Source organism: Triticum aestivum, chromosome 7D (assembly GCF_018294505.1).
Source record: "Triticum aestivum cultivar Chinese Spring chromosome 7D, IWGSC CS RefSeq v2.1, whole genome shotgun sequence".
NCBI classification, from domain to species: domain Eukaryota; kingdom Viridiplantae; phylum Streptophyta; class Magnoliopsida; order Poales; family Poaceae; genus Triticum; species Triticum aestivum.
The window spans coordinates 369,835,850-369,846,261 of NC_057814.1; positions in this window are offsets into that span (position 1 = coordinate 369,835,850).

A 10,412-nucleotide genomic window follows, 5' to 3' on the forward strand; every position below is an offset into this window, starting at 1 on the left:
AAACTCATATAGATATAAGGCCCAGAAGAGCCACAAAGCATTAAGTACAAACAGGGGTCACATGACCCATCATTCAGAGCATACAAGCAATGGAAGCATTACATGTCTGAGTACAGACAACTACAAAAGAAAAGGGCGAGAAGCCTGACTATCTACAAGCCCCTCCCAAGGGTACAAGATCATAGCTGAGGTACAAGCTACTCGTCGAAGTCCAAGCGGAACTACTAGTAAGACTGAAGTCTCCGCTGCAAAAACATAAATAAAGCAACATGAGTACAAAGGTACTCAGCAAGACTTACATCAGATCCTATCATACATGCATTTGTATCAAGAAGGTAGTGTGGGGTTTAGTTGCAGCAAGCCAGCTTTGACTCAGTGGCTATCCTGTTCTACGACTACGAGAAACTTCTTTGAGGTAAGAAGGCGCACACGAGTCCACTAATCACCACCTCAATACACCACTATGGATTCATTCCCGTCTCACTACGAGAAGCCATCCATAGCACTCACACTTATCTTGAGCATTTTAGAGTATCCACTTCAAGTTGTCTATGTACCACGTAAGCATCCAAGAAGTCCATAACCGAGGACACGGCTATTCGAATAGATCATGATAACCCTGCAGGGGTGTACTGCTTCACACACGCTCTCGCCACTTACCGCCATGTACACGTCATGTACCTCGGCAACCTTCAAGCGGAAGCCTGGCGAGGGTGTCGGCCACGACCTGACTAACCACACAAGACTCTAGTCCAGGTTTATCGCCTATTCGGGTTCCATCCGCAAGGAGATCCGGCCGGGGTGTCGCTCACGGCCCCAAACGATGTGTGCAGGGTTCCCGAGCCCACCATCCGGGTGCCACTCGGTACACCGGGCCACGTGTGCCTAGTCTGTCCCAAGCCCACCCTGCCGGGTGCCACTCGGTAGAAAAATAGCACTACCTACAAACACCAGAAACTAGTTGCAACTCCTGGACAGAGATCAAGTTGGTTAATAAGTCGAGAGGGGTCGAGTTACCGGAACCCAATGTGTGGTAGTAGCTAGTCATTGGACAACATACACAGAACTCAGTGCTTAAGGACGGTTCCAGTGAGACAACCCACCATGTACTCCTACATGGCCTCTCACCGCTACCTTTACCAAATCGTGTTCACTCACTTAACTCTCAGCACCAGAACATATCGTAACACTCCAATTCATTCCCTATGAATCAGACCTGACACAACTCTAAGCAATAGCAGGCAAGGCATGGTAGGAACACAACATGGCTCAAACAACTCCTACACATGCTAGTGGGTTTCAACTATTTACTGTGGCAATGACAGGTCATGCAGAGGAATGGGTTCAACTACCGCAGCATAAAGTAGCAGTTGAATCGTTGTTGTCCTAATGCAGTAAAAGAGAGCAGGAGCGAGAGAGTAGGATTGTATCGGAATGAACAAAGGGGGTTTGCTTGCCTGGTAGATCAACAGGGTGGCACTGCTCCTCAGACAGGTACTTTGGAACACTCTCCGGAGCAGGACCTATCGAGAAGGAACGGTGTCGACAATCAAAACACAATCATATGCAACAATATGATGCATGAATATGGCATGAATATGTGATGTGTTTTGAGCCAATGCATTTAGCATTCAACTTGGAAGAGATCCATTTGAACCAAAGGTTCAAATGCAACTCTAATATAAGTCCCTTTAAATGCCATAAGTGTGTTTTCATATATACAGCATGTATAGGTTCGTTTGTCATGCATGAAAATGGCACAGATGGATAGATTGAATTTTCCTGATCATTTTTCATATATAAATTATTTAAATCTGAGCTACGGTTGAATTTCTATGAATTTTTGAAGTTTATATCATTTTCTAGAATTTCCTGATTTAATTTAAATCCAGAAAATGAATAACCGCGTCAGCACTGCATCATGCTTTCGTCACCAAGTCAACAGCGCTGACTGGGGTCAAACCTGACGTGTGGGGTCCACACGTCAGTGTCACAGGTTAAACAGGGGGTTTAACTTATCCTAAATACAGGGTTAGTGGCGCTGGGGCCCACTGGTCAGTGTCAGGGGCTTAGGTTAGGTGGTGATTAGCACTGAGCTAATTACCTGACCAACGGGGCCCACCGTCAGACCGGCGAGGTCGTCGTCGGCGACCTCAGGACGCGGCGGCGTCCGCGTTACAGGCCACGGGGGCGGCGGCTAAGGGCACCGGGGCGTAGCCCGAGCTCTTGCGCATCTAGTGGGGCAGGAAGGAGGAGGAGGGGTGGCCGGAGCTCGCCGGAGTGGAGCTCGCGGCGGCGGCCGGAGCTCGGGCTCGAGCGGCTGCAGGGGGGCTACAGAGCACGGGGAAGCAGAAGAGAAGGGCGAACCGATGCAGGGGCTCACGGCGGATTCGGGGGCGTCGTCGGAGAGCTCGTCCAAGGGCTGGTGTGGCCGGAGGGTCGCCGTCGATCTCGGGCGGCCGGAGAGGAAGACGTCGCCGCCGAGGACGAAGCGGAGCTCGCCCAGGTTGCTTGGCTCGGTGAGGAGGGAGAGGGGGTCGCGGCGGAGCTGTGGACCGTGTCGGGGAGGTGCGGCAGTGGCCGAGGCCACGGTGGCTGTGGACGGCGGCGACGGGCGCGTTCGGCCGCGAGAGAGAGAGAGCGAAGGGGAAGAGGGAATGGGCACGGGGGAGAGCGAGAGAGGTGCGGGGCGGCGCGTGGCGTCGCGCGGGTGTTCCAGGCGACGAGGGGGAGAAGCAGGAGGTGGCCGGACGCGTGGCCGCGCGCACCGAGCGCGTGCCCCTGTCCTCCTGGCGCGAGGAAGGGGACGACTGGCACGGCCAGCTAGCTGGGCCGGCCTGCTGGGCCGTTGGGCCAGGCCAGGCTGCACAGTGAGGTAAGTGCAGGTGGGTTTTCTTCCTTTCTTTCTATTTTTGTTTTCTGTAATTTGTTTTGATATTGTTTTAAACACTAAATCATTTTATTTACTTCTGTCAATTTTTGTAGGAACTAGTTGGATTGCTCCAAAACTCCTCACCAATTAACAGAATTTTTGGACATATATTATATATATAGCAAATATATATCCAAAGCAAATAATTATGCATTAATTCCAAATGGCCAAAATAAATACTTATGAGCTCCTGAAAATATTGGTTTGACTTTTTATATCTGTCCAATATTTTCAGAGAGTAACATGAACATTTTCTTGGACCTTTTTGGAGCAATTTTTATCTGGGTCATTTCCAGAAATGATTTCTGAGGGTTTCACAAATCCCCATTTCAATTTTAAATTGAATTTAAACATGATGCTCACAAGAAGGCTAGCCTAGGTCATACCAGAACTAGGGATGTGACAACTCGCCCCCACTTGAAAGAATCTCGTCCCGAGATTCAGGGGTCGATGGAAAGAAGGTGGGGTACTCCAGTCGAAGACGATCTTCTCGCTCCCAAGTAGCTTCTCTCTCAGAATGATGAGACCACTGAACCTTGAGAAACTTGATGTTCTGACGTCGGGTGACACGCTCTGCTTGATCAAGAATGCGAATAGGGTACTCTCGATATGTGAGGTTATCTTGGAGATCAAGCGTTTCGTGGTCCACTCCGCGGATGGGATCCGAGAAGCAACGCCTGAGTTGAGAGACGTGGAAGACATCATGGACTCGAGAAAGATGTGGGGGTAGTTCCAACTGGTAGGCAACCTCTCCTCGTTTAGCGAGAATGCGAAAAGGACCAATGTAACGAGGAGCCAACTTGCCCTTGATACCGAAACGATGGGTACCCTTTAGAGGAGTAACCCGAAGGTAAGCCTTGTCGCCAACTTCATAAGCCACTTCCTTATGACGACGGTCATACTGGCTCTTTTGACGAGACTGGGCTGTTTTCAAATTCTCACGAATGATGCGAACTTGCTCTTCTGCTTCCTGGATCATGTCCGGTCCAAAGAATTGTCTTTCACCGGTTTCTGACCAGTTCAAAGGTGTTCGACATCTTCGTCCATACAGAATCTCGAAAGGAGCTTTCTTAAGACTGGATTGATAGCTATTGTTATAAGCAAACTCGGCGAAAGGTAGGCATTTCTCCCAATCCATACCGAATGAGATAACGCAAGCTCTAAGCATGTCTTCGAGAATTTGGTTGACCCTTTCCACCTGACCACTTGATTGAGGGTGGAAAGCGGTACTGAAGGAAAGATGGGTGCCCATGGCAGTTTGGAAACTCTCCCAGAAATGAGAAGTGAAGAGACTACCATGGTCTGAATTGATCTCTAGTGGAACACCATGAAGTGACACTATTCGAGAAATATATAAGTCAGCGAGCTGACTAGCAGTGATACTCTCTCGAACAGGTAGGAAGTGAGCCACTTTGGAAAGAGGATCAATGACTACGAAGATAGCGTTAGTCCCTTTCTTGGTCATGGGAAAGCCGGTGATGAAGTCCATACCAACTTTATCCCATTTCCACTCAGGAATGGCTAAAGGTTGAAGGGTGCCAGCAGGCCTTTGATGCTCTGCCTTAACGCGACGACAAACGTCACAGTTAGCTATGAACTCAGCAATTTCTCTCTTCATCCTAGTCCACCAGAACCTCTGGCGTAGGTCCTGATACATCTTACTACTACCGGGATGAATCGTGAGAGGGGATTCATGTGCCTCCTTAACGATCAATTGTCGCAGATGTTGATTCTTGGGAACCACCAAGCGATTCTCAAAAAAAACAGCACCTCGATCATCCATGGAGAAACATCCACCAACTGCCTTCTTAATGTTTCTCTTGATGCGGGTAACACCCCTATCAAACTTCTGGTCAGAAATGATCTGATCCTCAAGGGTAGGTTTCGCCACCAAGGTAGAAAGGAATCCATGAGGAGCAATGTGAAGATTAAGCTTACAGAATTCCTCATGGAGAAGTGGTTGGCCCTGCTGCAACATAAGATTGTTGCAATAGGACTTACGACTTAGCGCATCAGCCATGACATTACCCTTGCCTGGGGTGTAGGTAATCCCTAAGTCGTAATCTGAGATCAACTCCAACCAACGTCTTTGCCTAAGGTTCAAATCTGGTTGGGTGAAGATATACCTGAGACTCTGGTGATCGGTGTAAATCTCGCAACGTTTACCGAGAAGGTAATGTCGCCATGTCTTAAGTGCATAGACTACGGCTGCGAGCTCTAGATCATGTGTAGGATAATTCTCCTCATGTGGATGCAACTGTCGAGATGCATAGGCAATCACATGACGATCCTGCATAAGAATGCAGCCTAGTCCCTGTCGTGAGGCGTCGCAGTAGATAACAAAGTCTTTAGTGAAATCCGGTGGCACAAGTATGGGGGCAGAAGTCAGGCGTCTTTTCAGTTCCTGAAAACTGTATTCACACTGTGGGGACCACTCAAACTTTTTATCCTTCTTGAGAAGTTCCGTGAGGGGTTTGGCTACTTTGGAGAAGTTTTCAACGAAGCGGCGACAATAACTGGCTAGACCAAGGAAACTCCTAACTTGTTTAACTGTTTCAGGTGGAGTCCAATCAAGAACGGCCTGAACTCTCAGGATTGACAGCAATGCCCTTACTAGAGATCACGTGGCCTAGGTAGGTCACTTCTGGCAACCAAAATTCGCACTTGGAGAACTTGGCATAAAGGCGGTGCTCTCTGAGTTTTTCTAACACAAGTCTAAGATGTTCGGCATGCTCTTCCTCGTTCTTTGAGTAAATAAGGATATCATCGAGGTAAACCACGACGAACTTATCTAAGTACTCCATGAAGATCGAGTTCATCAAGCGGGAGAATGTGGCTGGAGCATTGGTTAGACCGAAAGACATGACGGTGTACTCGTACTAGCCATAACGAGTGACAAAAGCCGTCTTAGGAATGTTCCCGTTTCTAATCTTGATTTGATGGTAGCCTAACCTCAAATCCATCTTGGAAAAGACTGAGGATCCAGCAAGCTGATCATACAGGTCATTGATCCTGGGGAGCGGATACTTGTTCTTTATCGTGACCAAATTAACGGGACGATAATCTACAACCATCCGGTCCGTACCATCCTTCTTCTTGACGAAGAGGACGGGGCAAGCCCAGGGAGAAGAACTAGGACGGATGAAACCCTTTTGCAAGGACTCATCAAGTTGTTTCTTAAGCTCAGCTAGTTCTAAAGGTGCCATCTTGTAAGGTCTCCTAGAGATTGGGGCGGTTCCTGGGGTAAGATCTATGACAAACTCTACATCTCTGTCAGGTGGAATACCTGGCAATTCCTCTGGAAAGACATCCGGAAAGTCACGGACTACCGGGATATCTTCAAGGTCTGGAAGAGGACTGGCATTAAGAGAATAGAGTTGACGCTTTGCAACTCTGGTGGAGACAGTGACTAACTTGCCAGATGGGTGTGTGAGTTGAACAGACCTGGTGTAACAATCAATCTTGGCATGATGAGCTGTTATCCAGTCCATACCCAAGATGATGTTAATATCTGTAGACTTGAGGGCTATAAGTGAGGCAAGGAATACAAGTCTGTCAACAAGGATTTCATTACCATGGCTTATTCTGGTAGTTTGCCATCTAGACCCTGGAGTTTGGATTTCAAGTGGAGTTGGCATATCACAAAATGACATGTCGTGCAAACGAGCATAGCCTTCAGAGATGAAGGAGTGAGATGCTCCAGTATCGAATAGAACCGAAGCTGGATGGCAATTGACAAGGAGTGTACCAAGAACGACATCCGGATCATCATGAGCGTCTTTAGCTGAGGCGTGATGCACACGTCCATGCTCAGTGGGAGCTGCCTTGACACTGATCATCTTGCGTGATGGCTTACCACTGCCAACAGACTTCTCAGGCAGGGGTGGGGCATAGTTGGTTTGAGAGCAGTCACGTGCATAGTGTCCTGGCTTCCCGCATGTGAAGCAAGTCCCTGAAGTTGGATGTGGACCCGCATTGACAAGCGGTCTACCAATAGGCCTGGGTGCAGCATACTGCTGAACTGGGTGAGGCGCCACACAAGATGGCCTCGGTGCATATCCAGGTGGAAGAGCGGAGTTCGGAACCCAAATCCGGCGCTTATGAGAACTAGAACCGGAGGAAGAAACCAAATCACGGGTGTGCTTACGAGACTCCTCGTAGGTGAGCTGAGCTGTCTCCGCATTAATGGCCTTGTTCACAAGAGCCTGGAATGTATTGCAATGGTGCAAGTGGAGATCACGACGCAACTTGGGGTTGAGACCCTTCCGGAACCTAGCCTGCTTCTTAGCGTCCGTGGACACTTCTTCTGTAGCATAGCGGGTGAGGTTCTCAAACTCTCTACTGTAAGCATCAACAGCCATCTTACCCTGGGTGAAACTACAGAACTCTTCTCTCTTGCGGTCAATGAGAGCCTGAGGAATGTGATGCTCGCGAAAAGCCTCAGTGAAATCTCTCCAGGTCGGTATCTGGCCAGCTGGAAGCATAGCCTCATAGTTCTGCCACCAAAGACTAGCAGGACCTTCCAGGTGATATGCAGCATAGGTGACCTTGTCACCTTCAGCTACGTTCGCAGAATGCAGCTTGTGTGTGATACTACGAAGCCAGTCATCTGCATCGAGTGGCTCAATGGAATGATGGAAGGTAGGTGGTTTCAGACCAATGAAATCATAGATGGTCGCTGACTCTTTGCACTGGGGTGCGGTGTTCTCCTTGATACGTGCTAACAAGCGGTTAGACTCATGCTTGTTCCTCTCCATCTCTAACATAAACTCTGCCAACGAAGGCTGGTCGGAAGGATCCTCCTCATCCCTACCACCTCCGTGGTTCAGGCAACGGGAAACAGAACTTCGGTTAACTGACGACATCCTGAGAAGCGGAACTAAGGACGAGGTCAACAACAACTATAGGATGCAACATGTAGCACAAGGAAATTTGTATCTCTCGAACTACTAGGACAATTCCGGCAGCATAACGGCAGTAAAATGCTCAAAGTGAGACATTCTGCAAAGGACGGGGTAGCACCATACTCAACATCATCACTCAAGGTTCTGAGATATTACTAAACAGGCTACACCGGAGGTACTCAAACTGGGATATGACTCTGATCAACCAATCCTAAGAGACTACGGAGTAGTAACACGTGATCCTGATAGACAGAAGAGGCAGCCTAGTTCCTTAACCCTGTAGGAAAGATAGGATGACTTAGATCAGAAGGGCATGAGGTAAAAGAAGTAAAAAGAGCCTTACGTTCCCTTCCACAATCAATTCCCTTACATAACTAAAGAATTTCCAGACTCAACTTCGACCAGGTTGGCTTGGAAATCCTACATGCAGTCAGGCTCTGATACCAAAGCTGTCGGGACCCCGATTCTAAGTCACACCGATCTAGCATGTAACACCTCATATCACTTTGCGGCCTCACGCACGGTATTCCCACGGGTGTCGCCTTACCATGGCCCGGGACCGTTTGCGCCTTTTGGCTCATGTATATGATAGTGTCGCTAGCATCCATATGACAGAGAACCCGGGCCGACATGACTAGTCGTGAACCCAAAGTGGCACTAACTTACGGGGACAGGCATACATGAAACAACATCGAGCATGTCGGTTAGTAGCGTGTGAATCCGGGCTGTAGCAACTGGGCTAACAGGACTCCGGGAACCCGGGCTGTAGCAGACTACCATGGCTCGGTGGAAGCACTAGACTACATTTCCCCATAAGAGAGGCTACCAAGGATGGACAACTAGGTTGTCGGATCCCACACATAGCAATACACGTTAGACGTACGCATAACATGCAAGTATGTGCTGTACAACATGGCATCACAACATAACGCAAACTCATATAGATATAAGGCCCAGAAGAGCCACAAAGCATTAAGTACAAACAGGGGTCACATGACCCATCATTAAGAGCATACAAGCAACGGAAGCATTACATGTCTGAGTACAGACAACTACAAAAGAAAAGGGCGAGAAGCCTGACTATCTACAAGCCCCTCCCAAGGGTACAAGATCGTAGCTGAGGTACAAGCTACTCGTCGAAGTCCAAGCGGAACTACTAATAAGACTGAAGTCTCCGCTACAAAAACATAAATAAAGCAACATGAGTACAAAGGTACTCAGCAAGACTTACATCAGATCCTATCATACATGCATTTGTATCAAGAAGGTAGTGTGGGGTTTAGTTGTAGCAAGCCAGCTTTGACTCAGTGGCTATCCTGTTCTACGACTACGAGAAACTTCTTTGAGGTAAGAAGGCACACACGAGTCCACTAATCACCACCTCAATACACCACTATGGATTCATTCCCGTCTCACTACGAGAAGCCATCCATAGCACTCACACTTATCTTGAGCATTTTAGGGTATCCACTTCAAGTTGTCTATGTACCACGTAAGCATCCAAGAAGTCCATAACCGAGGACACGGCTATTCAAATAGACCATGATAACCCTGCAGGGGTGTACTGCTTCACACACGCTCTCGCCACTTACCGCCATGTACACGTCATGTACCTCGGCAACCTTCAAGCGGAATCCTGGCGAGGGTGTCGGCCACGACCTGACTAACCACACAAGACTCTAGTCCAGGTTTATCGCCTATTCGGGTTCCATCCGCAAGGAGATCCAGCCGGGGTGTCGCTCACGGCCCCAAACGATGTGTGCAGGGTTCCCGAGCCCACCATCCGGGTGCCACTCGGTACATCGGGCCACGTGTGCCTAGTCTGTCCCAAGCCCACCCTGCCGGGTGCCACTCGGTAGAAAAATAGCACTACCTACAAACACCAGAAACTAGTTGCAACTCCTGGACAGAGATCAAGTTGGTTAATAAGTCGAGAGGGGTCGAGTTACCGGAACCCAATGTGTGGTAGTAGCTAGTCATTGGACAACATACACAGAACTCAGTGCTTAAGGACGGTTCCAGTGAGACAACCCACCATGTACTCCTACATGGCCTCTCACCGCTACCTTTACCAAATCGTGTTCACTCACTTAACTCCCAGCACCAGAACATATCGTAACACTCCAATTCATTCCCTATGAATCAGACCTGACACAACTCTAAGCAGTAGCAGGCAAGGCATGGTAGGAACACAACATGGCTCAAACAACTCCTACACATGCTAGTGGGTTTCAACTATTTACTGTGGCAATGACAGGTCATGCAGAGGAATGGGTTCAACTACCGCAGCATAAAGTAGCAGTTGAATTGTTGTTGTCCTAATGCAGTAAAAGAGAGCAGGAGCGAGAGAGTAGGATTGTATCGGAATGAACAAAGTGGGTTTGCTTGCCTGGTAGATCAACGGGGTGGCACTGCTCCTCAGACAGGTACTCTGGAACACTCTCGGGAGCAGGACCTATTGAGAAGGAACGGTGTCGACAATCAAAACACAATCATATGCAACAATATGATGCATGAATATGGCATGAATATGTGATGTGTTTTGAGCCAATGCATTGAGCATTCAACTTGGAAGA